Source organism: Cherax quadricarinatus, chromosome 45, assembly GCF_038502225.1.
Source record: "Cherax quadricarinatus isolate ZL_2023a chromosome 45, ASM3850222v1, whole genome shotgun sequence".
Classification (NCBI taxonomy): domain Eukaryota; kingdom Metazoa; phylum Arthropoda; class Malacostraca; order Decapoda; family Parastacidae; genus Cherax; species Cherax quadricarinatus.
In genome coordinates this window covers 9,380,007-9,398,901 of record NC_091336.1, presented here as the reverse complement: position 1 = coordinate 9,398,901, position 18,895 = coordinate 9,380,007, and the positions used below count along the sequence as shown (strand labels likewise).

The 18,895-nt window shown below is 43.1% G+C and overlaps 1 protein-coding gene and 1 non-coding gene across 2 annotated transcripts in view; both read left to right on the top strand.

Annotated features, from left to right (window-relative positions):
- Nucleotides 1-18,895, top strand: part of mbl (muscleblind) — a 656,886-nt gene that overhangs the window by 121,291 nt on the left and 516,700 nt on the right. Inside the window, exon 2 of the mRNA XM_070094280.1 lies at nt 1,970-2,036. The gene's annotated coding sequence lies outside the window, so the exon portion shown is untranslated. The remainder of the gene's footprint in view (nt 1-1,969; nt 2,037-18,895) is intronic.
- Nucleotides 11,489-11,592, top strand: LOC128694960 (U6 spliceosomal RNA). The gene has a single exon (XR_011393190.1). It is a non-coding gene; the product is annotated as a U6 spliceosomal RNA (small nuclear RNA).

The window sequence follows — 18,895 nt, the reverse complement described above, 5'->3', positions numbered from 1 at the left end:
GACGATATTGTTTTGGTGCCGTTTTTTCTAGTTTACGTGTGTAGGTGTTTAAACAGGCTATGCCTTCAACTGGAACCCAGCAATGTACTTGAGAGAGAGACCTGCCTAGTGTGGGCCAGTAGGCCTGCGGCAGTGCTCCTCGTGTCTTATATTGAAGAGTTAGAGGCGTGAGAAGTTCAACTCCGTTACTCATGTAAGAGGAATATTAGTTCAAGTTTTCTCTGCTGGCTGCACCAACTACTTATATTTGAATTATTACAATTGAGAGTACGTCTTCACGCGCGAGAATCCTCATTAAGACTCTTCTCGCCCCTATGGTGAGCTGGTGATTAAAACTTCTAAAAAGTTGTCGTAAAAGAGAAATATGAGTGATGGGGGGGGGGGGTTGATGGGTCTTCTGGAGGGGCGAAGAGGAGTGGGGTTAGGGAAAGAGCTTCTAGTGGTGGGTAAAAGGGTGGGGCTGCTTGGTGATGGCAGAGCGGTGATTTACCTGTGACCAGTTTGGAGAGTGCTCCTACTCTGGCTGCCCGGCCTTGGGCTAGACTTGGTTGATGGTATGGTGATGTATGGGGGGAATTTCTTTAGAGATGCTGTGGCCCTCCAGTGTAGTTTACTATGTGGTTGACCAGCTCTTGCTCGTCAAGAATGAGCGAAACATCAGTTTACTTCTGCCTCAAGCTCGCTTTTCCTGGTGGTAGATTTTCCCGGGGTAGGTTTAGAGAGTCATAATAATATACTCTCATATTACTCTTTGTTTGCTGGGCCTTTAAACCTTTTGCATACCTTTGATGAATTACGAGTTTTTCTACTCCCGGATCCCGACCGTGGGTCAGGCTTGTCTGCTGTTCCAGGCTGTTGCTGCTCATGGCCCGCTGCCCCACATATTCATCACAGTCTGGTTGATCTGGTACCTGGTGAAGATACTTATCCAGTCTCCTCTTGAAAAGTTCTACACTTGTTCCAGCAGTGTTTGTCATATCTTCTGAAAGGTTTCCCTGAACGTGCTGTCAAGGTGTAACCACTACTGTGTAAACACATCCACCTAAGGCAAACATGTGTTTAGAAACATTGTCTTAGCACGATGAGTCTCGTGTATGTTAATGATTCCGGGAATCATGGCCCCTGAGACCCGCTATCACACCAGACTCCATAAACTAGAGAGCAAATATTAAAGAAGCAAGAACTGTTAAGAAACATACTGATCTTTTACATTCAGTAGACGCTGAATACAAGTAAAGGATCGTAAGAGGGGCTTGCCGTCTTTCATGTTCCTTATAAACAAAGACAAGAGCAGCAACCCTGCTAGAGTGCCAAACGTTTAATGGGGTTATGTTTGACACTCGTACGAGACGAGGATATTACTTCCCTGGATGGTTGCGCTCCATCAACCTACTATGATGGTCGCTCTTTCCTCTGAACCACCAACACTTTCCTGCTCATTTCCATTTAAGTGCAGTAAAAGTTACTATGTATCTTTTTATGCTTCAGTTATTTTTAATGAAGGAAGTGGAGTGTGCCGCTCCTCGCCTTCATAATTGTCCCCTGGACTGAGCTTGACTCTGAGTGTATTGGAAAGTATGTTGTTGTGATACATCATAATGTTAATTGTCTCGTTTAATGTTTAAACACTCACTCACTCTCTCTCTCTCTCTCTCTCTCTCTCTCTCTCTCTCTCTCTCTCTCTCTCTCTCTCTCTCTCTCTCTCTCTCTCTCTCTCTCTCTCTCTCTCTCTCTCTCTCTCTCTCTCTCTCTCTCTCTCTCTCTCTCGCACGCACGCATATACACATCAATCTAAAAGGGGGGCGTGCATGTGTGTGTGTGTTGTTGTTGTTGTTGTAGTTACCGTTTGCAAAAGGCACCTGTCGATAGACACGACCTAGATATTTTTTGCTTTTTTCTTTTTTTATTTTCGTTCGAGCATTGTGTACTTACATTGTTAATAATATATTTTTTCCTGTTTTTTTTCCAGGTAAGCGTGATGTGTGGTGGAGGGGAGTGATGGCCCACATGCGTCACAACTCTCGCAGTACCTTCAGGTTGGATCATTATATCTTTGGCTGTGAAATATCTTTTGATGTGTATAAGAATTGGTACTTTTACTTCTGATATACCTTTAATGAGTTTCGAGAGTTTTTGTATTCCCGAAGCCCGACCCTGGGCCAGGCTTGCCTGTTCAAGCAGGTTGTTGCTGCTGGCCCACATATTCATCACAGCCTGGTTGACCTGGTACCAGGTGAAGATACTTGTCCAGTTTTCTCTTGAAGACTTCTACACTTGTCCCAGCAGTGTTTCTGATATCTTCTGGTAAGATGTTGAATAATCTGGGACACGGATGTTGATACAGTGTTCTCTTAAGGTAAACAATACTTGCCCAGGGCCGGTCAACAGGAATAGCAAAACTCTTGAAACCGCCAGAAGTATATCAGCAATGTGCTGACACCCTGTTCTAGTTAGCTAGATTGTGGATACATCAATGGCATGCTACCCTACCACAGTTTGTATGATAGTTACTGGGTGGGAATCCCAGTAGTGTGCTGACAACCTTCTGTATCTTAGTTACACGGTGCGAAACAGAGCTAGCAATTTTGTCATATTCCATCACACAAGACACAGGATGAGTAGTCTGTCATCCTGAGCTGCTGGGAGAGACTAATAAGAGTGATGAGGATACCGTCAAATATTTCACTGTAATGAATGGTTTTGAAAACCGACAAGTTGAAGATTGAGACACTTACGCGACATATGGGAATCTTTATTGAGGAACGTTTCGCCACTATGGGTTCAGAAGCTATGACACCTTCAAACTTCCTTCAAGAAGGAAAGGAGTTTATACCACGGGGTAATTATCATTATTCAGGATATCCTGTTCTGGCCACCTCCCGCTATGAGAGAGCGAGTGTTTATATAGGGAGAGGAAAGGTATACACGGTGGATGGTGTTCACTTGGGTGATAGTGAACATTTGATTTTGTAACTTAACGCAAAAGTATGAATGTGTTTTACATGGTTGAAGTTATCAGAGTGTAATTTAGTGGCAGCAGTTGAGTAACCTGCAGTGTGTGGCGGGAGGGAGGGTCGCCTGCCACAATCTCTGGTGTTGCAGAATTCAGCGCAGGTCATCTGTGTGTGCGGGCTGTTAACCGGCGACCTTTCCAAGTTTATACGAGGACAAGCACTCTGGTAATGGGAGTGGCCCGTGTGCGAGAGTCCGCCATTTCCTACACACCCTACCCTCAACTCCCTCTCCTACCTCATTTCTTCTTCCTTTTGCGTCTCTAGGCTTCTTTCTTACCTCTTCCTTGCGATTTTTATTCGTTAATCCACGTTACTCCTGCCACTCTTCGTCATTTTTTTCTATTTGATTTTCTCCTTCCGTTTCCTATCCCTCTCTAATTCCCGATTCATATCTCCATTTCCCGAGGCGCCCGTCCTTCCAGTGACCCCCGCCTATAATCCTCTTCCCCAGAGGGAGGGGGAGAGGGATTGTGGTTGGGAGGTGGTGCAGTGGAGGCCGCCAGGACTGCAGGAGGACTCTGGGAATTAGTGTGATGGTTTATTCAGGGGCGAGCCTTGATACCTGCCACTACGTCTGTGACACCGCCCCGGCCCTCAGGTGTGGCTACTGCTCTTGTTTCTCCTGACCACCAGTGTCCAGCTGCTGCTGCTGCTGCTAATCCTGCCGCTGCTCCTGCTTCAGCTGCTGGTGTTTGGCCTCGCTTTTGGGTGTTTTTCTTGCCTCTGCTTCTACTGCTATTGTTGTCTCTACCCCTGTTGTTGTTCCTGATGTTCCATTCTACAGCTGTTACTCCTCTTTTATTGCAGGTTGTTCGCGAATTTGTTGCTATTGCCAGTGGTGATCCTGGTGTAGATGTGGTTTACCCTTTTTTATTTCATGTGTTTATTTAGAATTTCTATTCCAGTGGCCGTAGCATTTACAAGACTTTCTTTTAAATATCATCCCAACAATGGATCGAAGTCTAGCGCAAGCTGGACTCCAAGGTATTGGTCAAGTGTGGGTAGATTGGTAAAGCACTGCGTACCTTGTTCCAAGGTTCGTAGGTTCGAGTCTCCTTCAGCCAGATATCAGTGTTTGTGTATATTTCGCCTGATCTTGCGAATTCTTTGCGTATATATATATATATATATATATATATATATATATATATATATATATATATATATATATATATATATATGCAATAAGATCACAATAAACAGGTGATTTCAGAATATGCAAAACAACCACTGTGAAAGAATAATGAAATTCCAAGCGCTTTCGTGACTACTCACATTATCAAGGACCAAGGGAATTAGTGTGATGGTTTATTCGATGGTTTATGCGACCCCTGCAACCACAAATAGGTGTGTGTGTGTGTGTGAGTACACACACACACACACACACACACACACACACACACGCATCTTTTCTCATTTTGCAATTGTATATTCTTGCTTTCCCTGTTTGTGTTAAAGAAATTATGTTTTCGTATCCTTTTATGTATGTTAAGGTGTGCGTGTATCAGCCAGCGTGAGCCTCTAGTGTTTTCAGCCTTAGTAATTCTTTTTCTTTAAGCTCTTGGAACTCCTTTCAGAGAATACGATCCCCCGGAGAGAAGATGTTCTCACCCTTTTCTCCTTTTTCCTCACTCTCCTCTACCCATTTTCTTTACGTCGTCTCTTCATTTGGTCCTAACTTCACATATAAATACAAAATGCAATCTAGGAGTGCTTTTGTAGGTTCGAGTTGTGACTCCAAACTTTCATTTCTCTCTTCTACTGCAAAAACGACGCTTGTCGGGTATATTTACTTTGTGATTTCCCAGCTTTAAAATAAAAACATAAAGAAGGAACACTGCAGCAGGCCTACTGGCCCATGCTAGGCAAGTCCAAGTCACCTACTGACCTAAACTTGTCGGGTCCAAGTCACATCCACTTAAAAAGGAAGGAACACTGCATCAGGCCTATTATCACAAGCTAGTCAAGTCTAACTCACACACACCCACACCCACTCATGTATTTGTCTAGCCTATTTTTAAAACTGCCAATATTTTATCTTCAGTGACGCTACTCGGGAGTCTGTTCAGTTCATCCAAACCAGTGTTATCCTGTATCCTTTCTGAATCTAAATTTTTATCAATTGCATTCTAACTTTTTCTAATTCAGTAGTTAATAACATTTCCTTCTCCCACTATCTTCTGTTCTCTCTGCCTCCTTTCTTTCAGTCTTGTCACGTGTCCCTCAACTAGCCTAATGCTTACGATTATATTTCTTGTTCCTCTTTCATTTTGATAAATATTAGACACGTGTGCAACATCTGAGTATCTTTATCATAGACATTTCGCCATCCAGTGGCTTTATCAATACAAATTCATAATTGGAAGACAGAAGAAGTGTATGCAAAAGATAAGGTAATCAGTCCCTCAGCCTTGGAGTTGGTGTGAAGAACACCGTAGTCGTCTCTTTTATTTTATATCTCCTAGTTAAGAACATAACAATAAATGGCTTTGAAAACCAGCAAGTTGAAGATTGAGACACTTATGCAACATACTTTATTGAAGAAACGTTTCGCCACACGCGAAACTTTTCTTCAATAAAGTATGTTACATAAGTGTCTCAATCTTCAACATAAGAATGGAGGAACACTGCTGCCGACCCATTTCCTGGTGCTTTCCACTCGACTCTCTCCTTCCTGCTCTCCTACTTCCTAATGCCTTTCTTCAGTGGCTATATATCTTTCAATTCTCTGATCCCTGCTAATTCTCCTTCTTGCCGTCTTTATTACTTTAATTGGTCTTTGAGTATTTTCTTCCTCGTTGCTCTCAACTCTCTTAATCCAGGCTGAGGGACTGATTACCTCAAACTCCTTCTGATCTTCACCATTCTTCTTTGTATAAGACTGATAAAGCCACTGTGTGGCGAAACGTTTCCTCAATAAAGATAACCAAGTGTTGCACATGTGTCTAATTTATCAACTTGGTTCTTTGAACCATTTATGTACACTGTCTTAATCCTGGAATAAATGATACTTCGGTGCAATTGCTGCCTTAACGAGTTTATTAACCAAGACTCTACCTTTGCAATCACATATAGGGGAATGCAGTTTATCGAGTCGGTACATAATACATGAGAAAATTAGTATATATTCAGGTGCAAGGAAGGTGAGGCGCATGGGAGTATACCAGGGCGAGGGAGCACTGTAGGGTATATACCAGGGCGGCGAGGGAAGACCTCGGGATATACCAGGGTGAGGGAGCACCGTAGGGTATATACCAGGGTGAGGGAGCACCGTAGGGTATATACCAGGGTGAGGGAGCACCGTAGGGTATATACCAGGGTGAGGGAGCACCGTAGGGTATATACCAGGGTGAGGGAGCACCGTAGGGTATATACCAGGGTGAGGAAGCACCGTAGGGTATATACCAGGGCAGCGAGGGTGTCGTGGGAGTTCGTAGGAGATATGATGGTTGGAGTTAAACACACTTGTTGGATGGTAACATATATTGGCAGTGTGTGAAGAGAGAGCCCAACCTGCCGTGTGTTGCCTGTAGTAGACCTATGCGGGAACTGAGGCCGAGGTAGCGCATCCCACGCACTCATGCCGCATCACGTGATGTCATACAAACTAGTCAATAGTCGTGTATGTAAAACATATAGATGGTACTAACTATGATATTCAGATAAGCTATACAACACATGTAGGGGATCAGCAACTATGCTGACAAGGGAAGACCGCAGGATATATACCAGGGCGAAGGAGCACCGTAGGGTATATACCAGTACAGCGAGGGAGGACAGCAGGATATATACCGGCTCCCGGACTCCTGGATAACTGGAAAGTATAGTGTAAGTTAAGGGTTTAGCTAGCTTGAAGCTACACTGGTTCTGTGTCAGTGTTAGAAGATTCTAAACATCTTTGTGTCGTTATTTGATAACTAGTTTAGAATCCGTTAATTTCACGAAGTAATTGATGAATAAGACCCATTTGCAACACTTGGATACCTTTATTGCCAAGCCTGTCACATGCACAACAGACTTTTTCGGTCGAAGATGGGAAGAAGTAGAAGTCTGGTAGTAGTAGTAATAGTAGCTTTGACATTATCAGTCTTCACCCTCGGTGGGAGTACGAGTGAGAGTGACCAGTGCAAAATAACATGACGTTCAATAATGACAAGGTCCAGATAGAAGTGAAGGAACATGTGAAGGTTCTGAGTGTAATGTCAGCTGACCTTTCTTTCAAATAACACGATAAGACAAATGTCACAATGACCAGGAAAATGACGAGGTGGATAATGAGGACTTTCAAGCCAAGGGAAATAATGTCGTTGTCGACACTTTCAAAATCGCTTGTGCTCTCTTGGTTGGAGTACTGTTTGGTGTTGACGCTCCATTCAGGGCAGATAAGATACCAGAACCATTCCTCTAAGATACCAGAGCTGGAACAGGTTCAAAGATCGTTGACGGCCCGCATAGAGCAGTAAAAGCATATAAATTACTGAGAACACCTCAGAGTTGTAAATATGTACTTGCTGAAACGGATGATAGATGCATGATAATATATGCGTGGCAAGTACCTGAGGTACTGTTCCCAAATTTGCACACTCCCTTAACAGTATACTGAAGTGAAACATTGAAAATATGTAGAATAAACTCAGTGAAGGGCAGGGCGATATGGGCACAAGAGAACATTGCATCATCATACATGGTCCCAGACTTTTGAACATCTCGCCAGAAGGTATCAAACACTGCTGGGACAAGCATAGAAGTCTTGAAGAGGAAACAAGACAATATTCTCCGCCAAGTATCGGATCAACCAGGCTGTGACATATATGGTCCAGTGGGTTGCCAGCAGCAGCAGCAGCAGCCTGGTTGACCTGGCAAGCACCAGAAAACCTGGCCCAGGGCTGGTCTTCGAAAGTAGGAAAGCTGTCGAAACCCATCAAAGATATATCCCAGGTCACTATGTTGGACAGACTGATCAAGGATGACTCGAAAATGAGATTATTCTCCATACCTCTCTCCGTCAGTAGTAATCTGGTTTCTTTTTATTTTACTGAGTTGTTGTACCTTATCTTTGATATATCTTTGATGAGTTGCGAGAGCTTTTCCTACTCCTGGAGCCCGGCCAAACCAGTGCTTTCCTATATCCTTTCTAAATCTAAAATTTTCCCAACTTGAAACCATTGCTGCTAGTCCTGTTTTCGTTAGATACTTTTAGCACGTTATTTACATCCCCTGTATTTATTCCTGTTTTCCATTTATACACCTCAATCATATTCCCTCTAATTCTACGCCTTTCGAGAGTGCAGATTCAGGGCCCTCAGTCTGTCCTCATAGGGAAGATTTCTGATACATGGGATCATCTTTATCATCCTCCTTTGTAAGTTTTCCAGAGCATTTATAGCCATTCTGTAATACGGTGACCATAATTGTGCAGCTTAATCTAAATGAGGCTTAACCAGAGATATATAGAGTTGAAAGAACAACCTGAGGACTCCTGTTATTTATATTTCTTGATATGAAGCCAAAATTCTGTTCGCTTTATTGCGAACACTTATGCACTGTTGTCTTGGTTTCAGATTACTGCTAACCAGAACTCCCAAATCTTTTTCGCAATCAGTAATATTAAGATCTACATTATTTAGTTTATATGTGGCAAGTGTGGCAAGGGTATTTTCTTCTCCAATGTTTAGAACTTTGCATTTGTCTATATTAAACTGCTTCTGCCATTTCTCCGACTACAGCATCAGTCTGTTCAAATCTTTTCTAATGTCCTCATTAGAATGAATTAAGCGACCTATTTTGGTGTCATCAGCAAACTTGCTTATGTCGCTATTTATTCCCTTATCAACATCGTTTATATAAATTGTGAACAGCAAAAAGCCCAACACTGACCCCTGTGGAACACCATTCATGACACGCCCCTCCCACTTGCCACTTTAGCCTCATAATCTCTCTTTTTTTTTATTTCTCCCTTTAATTGAATATATTGATTACCTAACCGCCCATCCCCTCTTTTAATATGCCTATATATGCCTCTCTTTTAACCAATGAGATGTTTTATTCTATTGTTTATCCATTTGGGATAATTTTTGGTTGATCTGATTTCCCTACTTGGAACCTAAGTTGTCTGGGCAGCTAGAACTATGCTCTGAAAAACGTCATATTGGCAAATAACACCACCTACTTGACCCATAGTCAGGTTGTTCCAGTTTATCCCACCCAGGTAATTACTCAGTCCCATGAAATCGGCCAAGCAGAAGTCTGGGACAGACTTGATTGCAGGTATTTGGGTAATTCCATGATATATTGAAACTAAGTGATTTGTGATCGCTTTCCCCAAGCTCATCATTAACCTCAAGATTATTAATTAGTGATTCCTTGTTGGCAAGAACTAAGTCAAGCAGATTGTTTCCTCTAGTTGGTCGTGTCACAAACTGTTTTAAAAAGCAATCCTGAATCGTATCAAGAAAGTCACTAGACTCAAGATTTCCTGTCATATTGTTCCAGTCAGTTTATCTAAAGTTAAAATCCCCCATTAACACAACATTTTCATATCTAGACGCCTTATGAATTTCGTCTCATAGCAGCCTACCGTACTCCCTATCAAGATTTGGGGGCCTATAAATCACGCCCAAAATTAATTTGTCACTCCCGCACTTGCTACAGCGGCCCTGTTGTAAGCCTCTTCCTTACCAAATCCTCAGTAATGGATGATGAGCTGGTGGCCACATTCGATTTGTGATCAGCGAGATCTTGAGCAGCGTTACTAGCCACGTAGTCCACTGGAAGAATCATATGACTGGCTGGTGAACTTTCTCATGTAGGAAGGGAGGATGGGGGGTACACACGCCTTCTTCGGAAATATAATGCAGAGGAAACTGGAGGCGTGTAAATACTTTTAAAATTATACACACTCCTGTTCGAAGAACGGTGGGCTACAAATCCTACGGATTCTGAGGAAAGACTCAGACTCCGCTTCTCGTTATAGGAGTGTCATGATATAGGTCATTGTTTTTCGTGGATTTATTTCGAAGGGTATGTTCTGGCCACCTGTGCCTGGAAGAATATCAGTTTGTCACCTTTTCTCGAGAGTGATTTTAATGAAAAATTCCACAGTGTTGATTTTGGTTAGCAGAATGCTGAGATTGAGTCGTTTAGGATAACCAAAATCTCGTCTACGTAACAGCCTTATTATGTTGCTGAGGATAAGGAATATGTTGTTCCCATAAAAAGGGGTTTCATGTTAAGGTTGACAACACTGATGAGTGGGCCCATGGTCATCCTTAGACAGTGTCTATACTTTTCCTCAAAACAGAAACAACTATAATTGACACACAGTTCGACGAGGTCAGTGACATCTTTGCTTAGAACCGTGAGATTCACATCACCAGTGACTTGGCTACGTCGTCGTAGTAGTAGTAGTAGTAGTAGTAGTAGTAGTAGTAGTAGTAGTAGTAGTAGTAGTGGTGTGACTACTAGCACAGTGGGTACGTTAACGAAGAGAGCAGTGACGGCAAAACTTTCTAGTTTCTAATTTCTTATATTGACGTCCTTAATCGGGTTTATGAGATCCCCCAAGTGCTTAAGATGAGACTGGCTGATGCTTCCTGAAAGTTTGGAGAGGTGCTTAGCGATCAGACCTGCAGGTCTGTGTGGAGTGCTGCCTACCCCACGAGTGATCAGTCTGAGTGCAACATTGGGTTTATGGGTAACACTTATGGACCACTAACAGAGCACCATTGGTAAAATGTTACCAAGAATTCCTTAGCAAATTCTGCAGTATACTTCGGAGGGCTGAACAAGCCAAGAAATTACTATATACTATACCTTGTAGATAATTCTGCGTGAGATTTTCCGTTACGAACTGGAAGTCTCAGAGAGAAGAGGTAACTAGGCCGCTTCTTGACGACAGTGTGACCAATTCCCCTCAGAATCAAAGTGAGACTCAAAAAGTACTAGTAACTGTAATTCGCAATATAAGTTTTAAGTCCTAAGTAAAGATTGTAGTTTATTCAGATTAGTTTATGACAATAGTTGTTAGAATTGTTACATACCATGGGTGAAGAACGTTCATGTCATCTTTCTGTATTACCAGTGACGGTTAGTAACAGCGTCATTGTGCCCATGAAGAGGCGGGGTACAGTTTTAAAACCAGACTTGGCACCCTTACCTAATAGGCTTTCGTAATGGAATTGTGCGCGCCACGCGGTTCGTAAATACGTGTGCTAACAAGCCCTGAAGTATGACTTATTATTGAGAGTGAACGTTTATGCGAACACCTGAGGTTTGATTACGTAACATCACTCGTTTAAGACCAGTGGATTAATAGCTACATGTGACTCATCAGTGGAAGGCGTCAAACTCCGGGCAGACAGGAGTTAGTGGGGTATAGCGCCAGTGAACTCTTTGTGACTAACTGGAATGTAGTGCCTCGTTTATTTAGGGATTAACGCAGCGGCAAGGGTAACAAATTCGTGGCAGTTACAACGGTCCTAGACGACGGAGGCAAGTACATATACTCAAACTGGAACGATACAGAGATTAGCATGACCCCTGCGCAAGGGATGACACACATAAAAGAATTCATATTACTGACAGCAGCAAACCAGTTGCCGAGACATCCACAACTCCAGTTGGCCTCCAGCAGCAACAGCCTAGTTGATCAGGCAAGCACCGGACGAGCCTGGCCCATGGCCGGGCTCTGAGAGTAGCTACTCTCGAAACTCTTCTAAGGTATATCAAAGGTATATCCAAGAGTGCCGTCTTCACACATTGGCAGGTAGTGCTATAGTTCATCTCTTGCTCCAAACTAGAGTGATTGCAATCATGACTGTATAAGGTTCAGGTTAGGTAGACACACTTAACATATCAGTAAACCTGTCTATGTGGATTCAGGTGGATTTCCCAACAAGAGTACTAACCACGTCTAATTAAGTACTGCAACAATTCACATGGTAAGTATGAAATATAATTGTTCAGTGTACTGTTAGTACCATTGGAGTCTCGTCGTGAGACTCGCTGGCTAAAGGCAAGGTTATGAAGTTGTTGGTATCCCTGGGTGAATAATTGATGTTAATAGTATAGGTCAGTGTTGATCTCAGTAATTTCCCAACATACCTCATACCTAGTAGCCCCAGGCATGCCAGCCTGTTTGTTGCCCAATGTTCTGCTCTGACCCATCACTCCAGGGATAGGCAATACTTCCTCTCAGACCCGCAGGTCTGCTCGCTAAGCACCTCTCTAGTCTTTTAGGAACAGTCAGCCAGTCTCATCTCCAGCACTCGGGTCTCATAAGCCAGATCAAGGACGTCAGTATGAGGAATAAGATGCTAGCAAGTTTTAATGTTATTACTCTTTCTACTAACGTACCTTCCATGCCAGCAGTCGCACTATTATCTAGCAAAAGTCACTGACAGTGCAAGCATCCCTGTTCCAAGCAAAGACTTCCTTGACCTCATGGAACTGTGTATCAATTATAGCTGTTTCTGTTGTGGGGAAAAGTAAGTAAAGGCAGGCCATCAGTGCAGTGTTGGTCAACCTTCTTATAGAACAGCCTGGAATTGGAACGCATCAAATCCATCATGTCCAGCATCATAATATAGTTGTTATCTACACAACATTCTGGGAGGAAGTGACAGTCACATTTGGTTATTTATCCTAGATGACCTAACATCAACACTGTGATAAGCAAAGTGAACAGCGGGAGCCTTGTGTCAAATGTAGTCTCAAGAAGGAAAGCAGAAGCAAACAACAATTCTTGGAAGTTTTTCTAGTCACAGGCGGCAAGAAATTACCACTCTCCCTATGACCGTAATGATTATATTAAACCGATAATGCCCAGTATGGGGGGGGGGGAACTTCGTGGCTAATAATGGTATTAACTGCATCCAAGTCATTTACTCTACTCTCTCGGTATTTACATACCATTACAGTTCCCTTAATTGTGTTAATCCTTTCTTCTCTTCCAAAATGTCCAAGTTTCCCTCCCTGTCAGCCTTTTTGTTTCCCTCGCCCTGTTCACACTGAGTATATATATGCGAAACACCCAGTGGGGGGGGGTGAGTTGAATGATAGCTCTAGGCCTTTCGTGTTGCAATCAACACATCCGGAGCTTGCAGTGTTGCAGAAAAAAGGAGGAATTCCAAGCAAATACGTTCAGAGGAAGCGTGTTTGCTCGAATGAGTAGACAGTACATAGATCTATAAGTAGTTACTGTAATAAATATTGAAGTGATAGATGTCTCCTTTGATCTACCCTGGGTATCATCAGAAGGGGTCGTAGCCTTCATCACAGGTGATGATGATGAGGGGGGGGGGGCTTTGTTAGAGTCAGCTGGACACTCAGATAACTGCCACATTAATTACAGAGATTGTGGCAAAATCGGCGCTATGAGTTGGTATGACTCGAAAAGTTGGACAAAGTTTGTCTATATTTTAATGAGGCCCGGTGGTGGTGGTGCTGGTGGTGGTGCTGGTGGTGGTGGTGCTGGTAGTGGTGGTGGTGCTGGTAGTGGTGGTGCTGGTGGTGGTGCTGGTAGTGTTGGTGCTGGTAGTGTTGGTGCTGGTAGTGTTGGTGCTGGTAGTGGTGGTGCTGGTAGTGGTGGTGCTGGTAGTGGTGGTGCTGGTAGTGGTGGTGCTGGTAGTGGTGGTGCTGGTAGTGGTGGTGTTCCACTGGTGGAGGTAATCGGCTGACTGGTGCTGGTGACTGACCTGCTTGTGGTATTTGACTGACCGGTGGCTTTGTTTGACTGACTGATGGTATTGTTCGCACGGTTTTTGTCAACTTTCACTAATACCAACAACTTAATGAATCAGACACGTGTAACACTTGTTCTTTAGTGTGGAGACGTTTCGCCAGCCAGTGACTATTAATCTAACACAGAATAACACTGCAGAAGGTGGAAGGCGTCAGGTAGTAGTATTGTTGAAAATGGTATAAAATATCGACAAGTTGAAGATTAAGACACATGTACAACAGTTGGGTATCTTTATTGATGAAACGTTTCTCCTACACACTAGGCTTCTTCAGTCAAATACAGAGGGAGAAGTAGTAGTAATATAACGATGTAATCAGTCCATCAACCTTGGAGAAGAAGTATTTGAGGTGGTCAGTCCCTTAGCCTGGAGAAGAGTTCAGCTTCATGGAACTGAACTCTTCGCCATCTGCTGCCTCTGTATTTGACTGAAGAAGCCTACCGCGTAGTAGAAACGTCTCATCAATAAAAATACGCAATTGCTACACATGTGTCTTCATCTTCAAGTAGTAGTAGTTTGAGGTGATCAGTCCCTCAGTCTTGATGAATCAGGTTCGATCCAAAGGAAGGGAGAATAAGTTTAGTTTATGTTTGATTTTTTCTCCAGAGATACGTTAATCTTCTATAGATATATACATATTACAAAAGCTTGGATGTTTAATAGTGAGGTCACCTAACGATTACTGTGGGTGATATACCAGGCTGACCAGACTTACATCTTGGCAGCCTGAGCAGTCTTGTATTATACCTCTTATTTTCAGTTTTTTTTTTTTTTTTACCCTACCAGTCCGCTCATGCTTCCTTGTTGAGTGTCTGGTCAATCAGGTGGTTGATGTTAGCTTGCCTACGTAACCATCACAGCATTTTTGATCTAGCACCTGAGGTAGGTAAGGACTGATGTAAGCACTACAGTCTAGCTGATAGCTGAAGGATATTTGCGGAGGTCAGCGCCCCTGCAACCCGGTCCCAGACCAGGCTTCCTGGTGGATCAAACCCTAATCAGCCAGGCTACTGCTGATCATAAACCTCGTTGTACATTTTGTTTGTTCAGAGACATTTACACGTACAGTTATAAGTGCCTGGTCGCATTCCTTGTTAGAACCTTAATCAGTATCATAGCTGGTTCAGTAGCGCGCGCGCGCGCGCGCGCACACACACACACACACACACACACACACACACACACACACACACACACACACACACACACACACACACACACACACACACACACACACACACACACACACACACACACCTCTGTCATGAGAACACTTGCCTCTTTCTTGACCAACAAAACACCACCATCTCTCTTGTGAAAGGTATTTATAGAACACCCTGTAATTTTCCTTGTTGAGACGCTATTTTTTTCTTGTAAGCCGAAGGTTAGAGCTGCTTATATGATCCTCTTACCTTCTCCTTCTACACTCCAATACAATTGAACTGCATCTTGTACTCAGTATTCAGTATTAATTAGTTTTTGTTACAGCGGAAAGAGAATTTGTCTTGGTAAACTTATGGTGTCTGTGACCCCAAGAAAGATTTGTTTGCCAGTTGATTAGTTTTTCACTGTGTTTAGCAGAGCGAGTTTATTTGCTGATTATAAACCATACCCCCGGCCGGGATTGAACCCGCGGTCATAGTCTCAAAACTCCAGCCCTATGACCGCGGGTTCAATCCCGGCCGGGGGTATGGTTTATTTGCAATCGTGTCATTACGATTTCTTGAGTCTTGCTGATTATGGTTTCGTTGAGTGTTCATTAATCTCAGATATGAGGATCGGGCAGAACAGGGTGAAATGGTCCTTGAACCATCACAGGTATGCCTGGGGTGAGTTCAACAGGTTCAGGTACTGAGGACCAAATACAGGCTCACTAGGTACTGAGAACCAAATACAGGCTCACTAGGTACTGAGGACCAAACACCACCAGTACAACTCTTAACTACATATTTGCCACCACACATTTACTTGTAAAGACAAGAGTATGACTAAGATAACGCTGAGAATAATGATATGTGTTGGTGTGTACTGGCAGCAAGATTACCACCTGTGCCACAATGCACAGTGCTTGCGGTCACCTGGCCGCTTGGAAAACCATGACTGGCTGGTGTAACGTGACTCTGTGTTTCGTGAGAGAACAACGGAAGTTGCCGGTATCACCTCCATTTTTCTCATCACTCCCATCTACACCGCTATTACTACTGGTAGTAGTAATAGTGATGTACTAACCACCTCTTCCCTGATAGTGTGAGACACTTTTGCTGTACTATCCTGGCCTCAGCTCGCTCTCTCTCTCTCTCTCTCTCTCTCTCTCTCTCTCTCTCTCTCTCTCTCTCTCTCTCTCTCTCTCTCTCTCTCTCTCTCTCTCTCTCTCTCTCTCTCTGTGTGTGTGTGTGTGTGTAAAACGGGAAGAAAGCACTTTGAATCGTGTGACCTACACGCAGTCAGGGTTGTGGCCTACACAGGAGTCACAATTGTCCTACACAGGAGTCACAATTGTCCTACACGGGAGTCACAATTCTGGATAGACCCAGACATTTTCTCTGTTTTAAAGGACCGCGACTCTTTGAACTCAAACCTGGTTCCAAACCTAATGTAGTAATTTTGGTGGCACCGGCAGTGGCCAGTTCATGTGTGTGTGGGAACCCCAGGTTATTTGTCGGAGGGAAGGAAGTCTTTTGAGGCCGGGGGGAGCCAGGGAGGGAAGGCTGTGGTGGGTCAGGGAGGGAGGGGGTGTGGAGGTCATAGCGAGAGATGTGGAGGTCAGAGAGGAAGAGGTGTGAAGTAAAATGATTTCAAAACGGTGCAAAATACTTCTAGTGAAATGCAGAGGCACAAAGATATAACTCAGTAAGTGTAAAGGAACCAAGACTCTTCAACACCCTTTATGCTTAAGGGCTGAGACACTTATGCAGCATATGGGAATCTTTATTCAGGAAACGTTTCGCCACACAGTGGCTTCATCAGTCCAATACAAAGAGGAAGGCGTAAGGAGAGGAGGAGTATGAGGTAATCAGTCCCTCAACCTGGAGTCGATGTGTTCAGTCCATCAATCTTGTAGAATGTACCATTCTACAAGATTGATAGACTGAACACATCGACTCCAGGCTGAGGGACTGATTACCTCATACTCCTCCTCTCCTTACGCCTTCCTCTTTGTATTGGACTGATGAAGCCACTGTGTGGTGAAACGTTTCCTGAATAAAGATTCCCATATGCTGCATAAGTGTCTCAATCTTCAACTTGTCGTCGGTTTTTCAAACCATTCATCACATGCTCAAGGGCAAATATCGACAGATCCTTAGCTGTTTTCAAGAGGGAACTTGATAAGTTCCTCAAGTTAGTTCCTGATCAACCAGGCTATAGTGCCTACGTTGGACTGCGTGCGGCTAACATCAACAGGCTGGCTGATCAAGCCATCAGCCAGAAGGCCTGGACTGGGACCAGCAACCCACGAATCGACTACAGGTAACAGGCTGTGTCAGCTAGTTCAGGTGTTGACTGGCGAGTCAAATTTGACATTTGATTATTGCAAGTTGTATTGTAACTGCTTGGTTATTGTAACTGTAACTGTTTGGTTACTGTAACTGGTTATTGTAACTGTAACTGTTTGGTTACTGTAACTGGTTATTGTAACTGCTTGGTTATTGTAACTGTAACTGTTTGGTTACTGTAACTGGTTATTGTAACTGCTTGGTTATTGTAACTGTAACTGTTTGGTTACTGTAACTGGTTATTGTAACTGCTTGGTTATTGTAACTGTAACTGTTTGGTTACTGTAACTGGTTATTGTAACTTCTTGGTTATTGTAACTGCAACTGTTTGGTTACTGTAACTGGTTATTGTAACTGTAACTGATTGGTTACTGTAACTGGTTATTGTAACTGCTTGGTTATTGTAACTGTAACTGCTTGGTTACTGTGATTGGTTATTGTAACTGCTTGGTTACTGTAACTGTTTTGTCAGAGGTGAATCCCAGTTAGCTTATCGTAAGTGCTTGGTTATTTATGGTTGTAAGTGGCACTGTTGTAGCTGAGAACACTTTACAACCACTACACGACCAACACTTTACAACCACTACACGACCAACACTTTACAACCACTACACGACCAACACTTTACAACCACTACACGACCAACACTTTACAACCACTACACGACCAACACTTTACAACCACTACACGACCAACACTTTACAACCACTACACGACCAACACTTTACAACCACTACACGACCAACACTTTACAACCACTACACGACCAACACTTTACAACCACCACATGTCCACGATAAATACGATGACTATCGCAGTATTCCTGTAGATGAATTTCCGATAATATTGGAAAATGAGGATTAGCCATGAAATAAATCACAGGCTAGTGATAAGGGGATAAAAAACAAAATAGAAATGGAAGAAATGCGCAGAGAGATAAATAGAGAGATAAGCCAAGAGCGCGCAGGCGCAGTCACGTATTTAGGAGATTAAGAATGCTAGAGATACTGTAGAGGTTAAGACACGGAGACAAATGTAGGAGAAACACACACACACACACACACACACACACACACACACACACACACACACACACACACACACACACACACACACACACACACACACACACAAGAATTCAGTCAGCAGGGGCGTTGTAAGGGGCGCCCCGGGTGACACCATAGAGCCTCTAAAGAAGGTAACACTAATGACCAAAACTATGCTGCAACAACCTAAGAGAAAAATCCTTCGTTTCTGTATAGCCTATTATAGGATTACAAATTACAAATAGGCCTATATAGGGAAAATTTTGATATGATAGGTGATTTTGCAGGACTGAAGGTAAGGAAATGAAATATCAGATTCTTTAAGATGTTACCTGTACTCAAGATTAAATCGGAACTAATGTTTTTCTTTATTTTTCAAGTTTTTTTTTCATTGTTGAAGATGAATAAATGTAGGATCTGTTGCTGTACTCAAAGTGGTGTTTGAGGTTATGTTTCCTCAATGTTACTACGATTATTATTTTATCATTAATAAAGTTCGGTTTATGGCCTTTAAACGTTCTCATTGCTAAATATTAGTCACTGCCCTTGGATATCATGGGGGTGACACCAAAGATGTCACCCCGGGTGACACCAAAGATTCC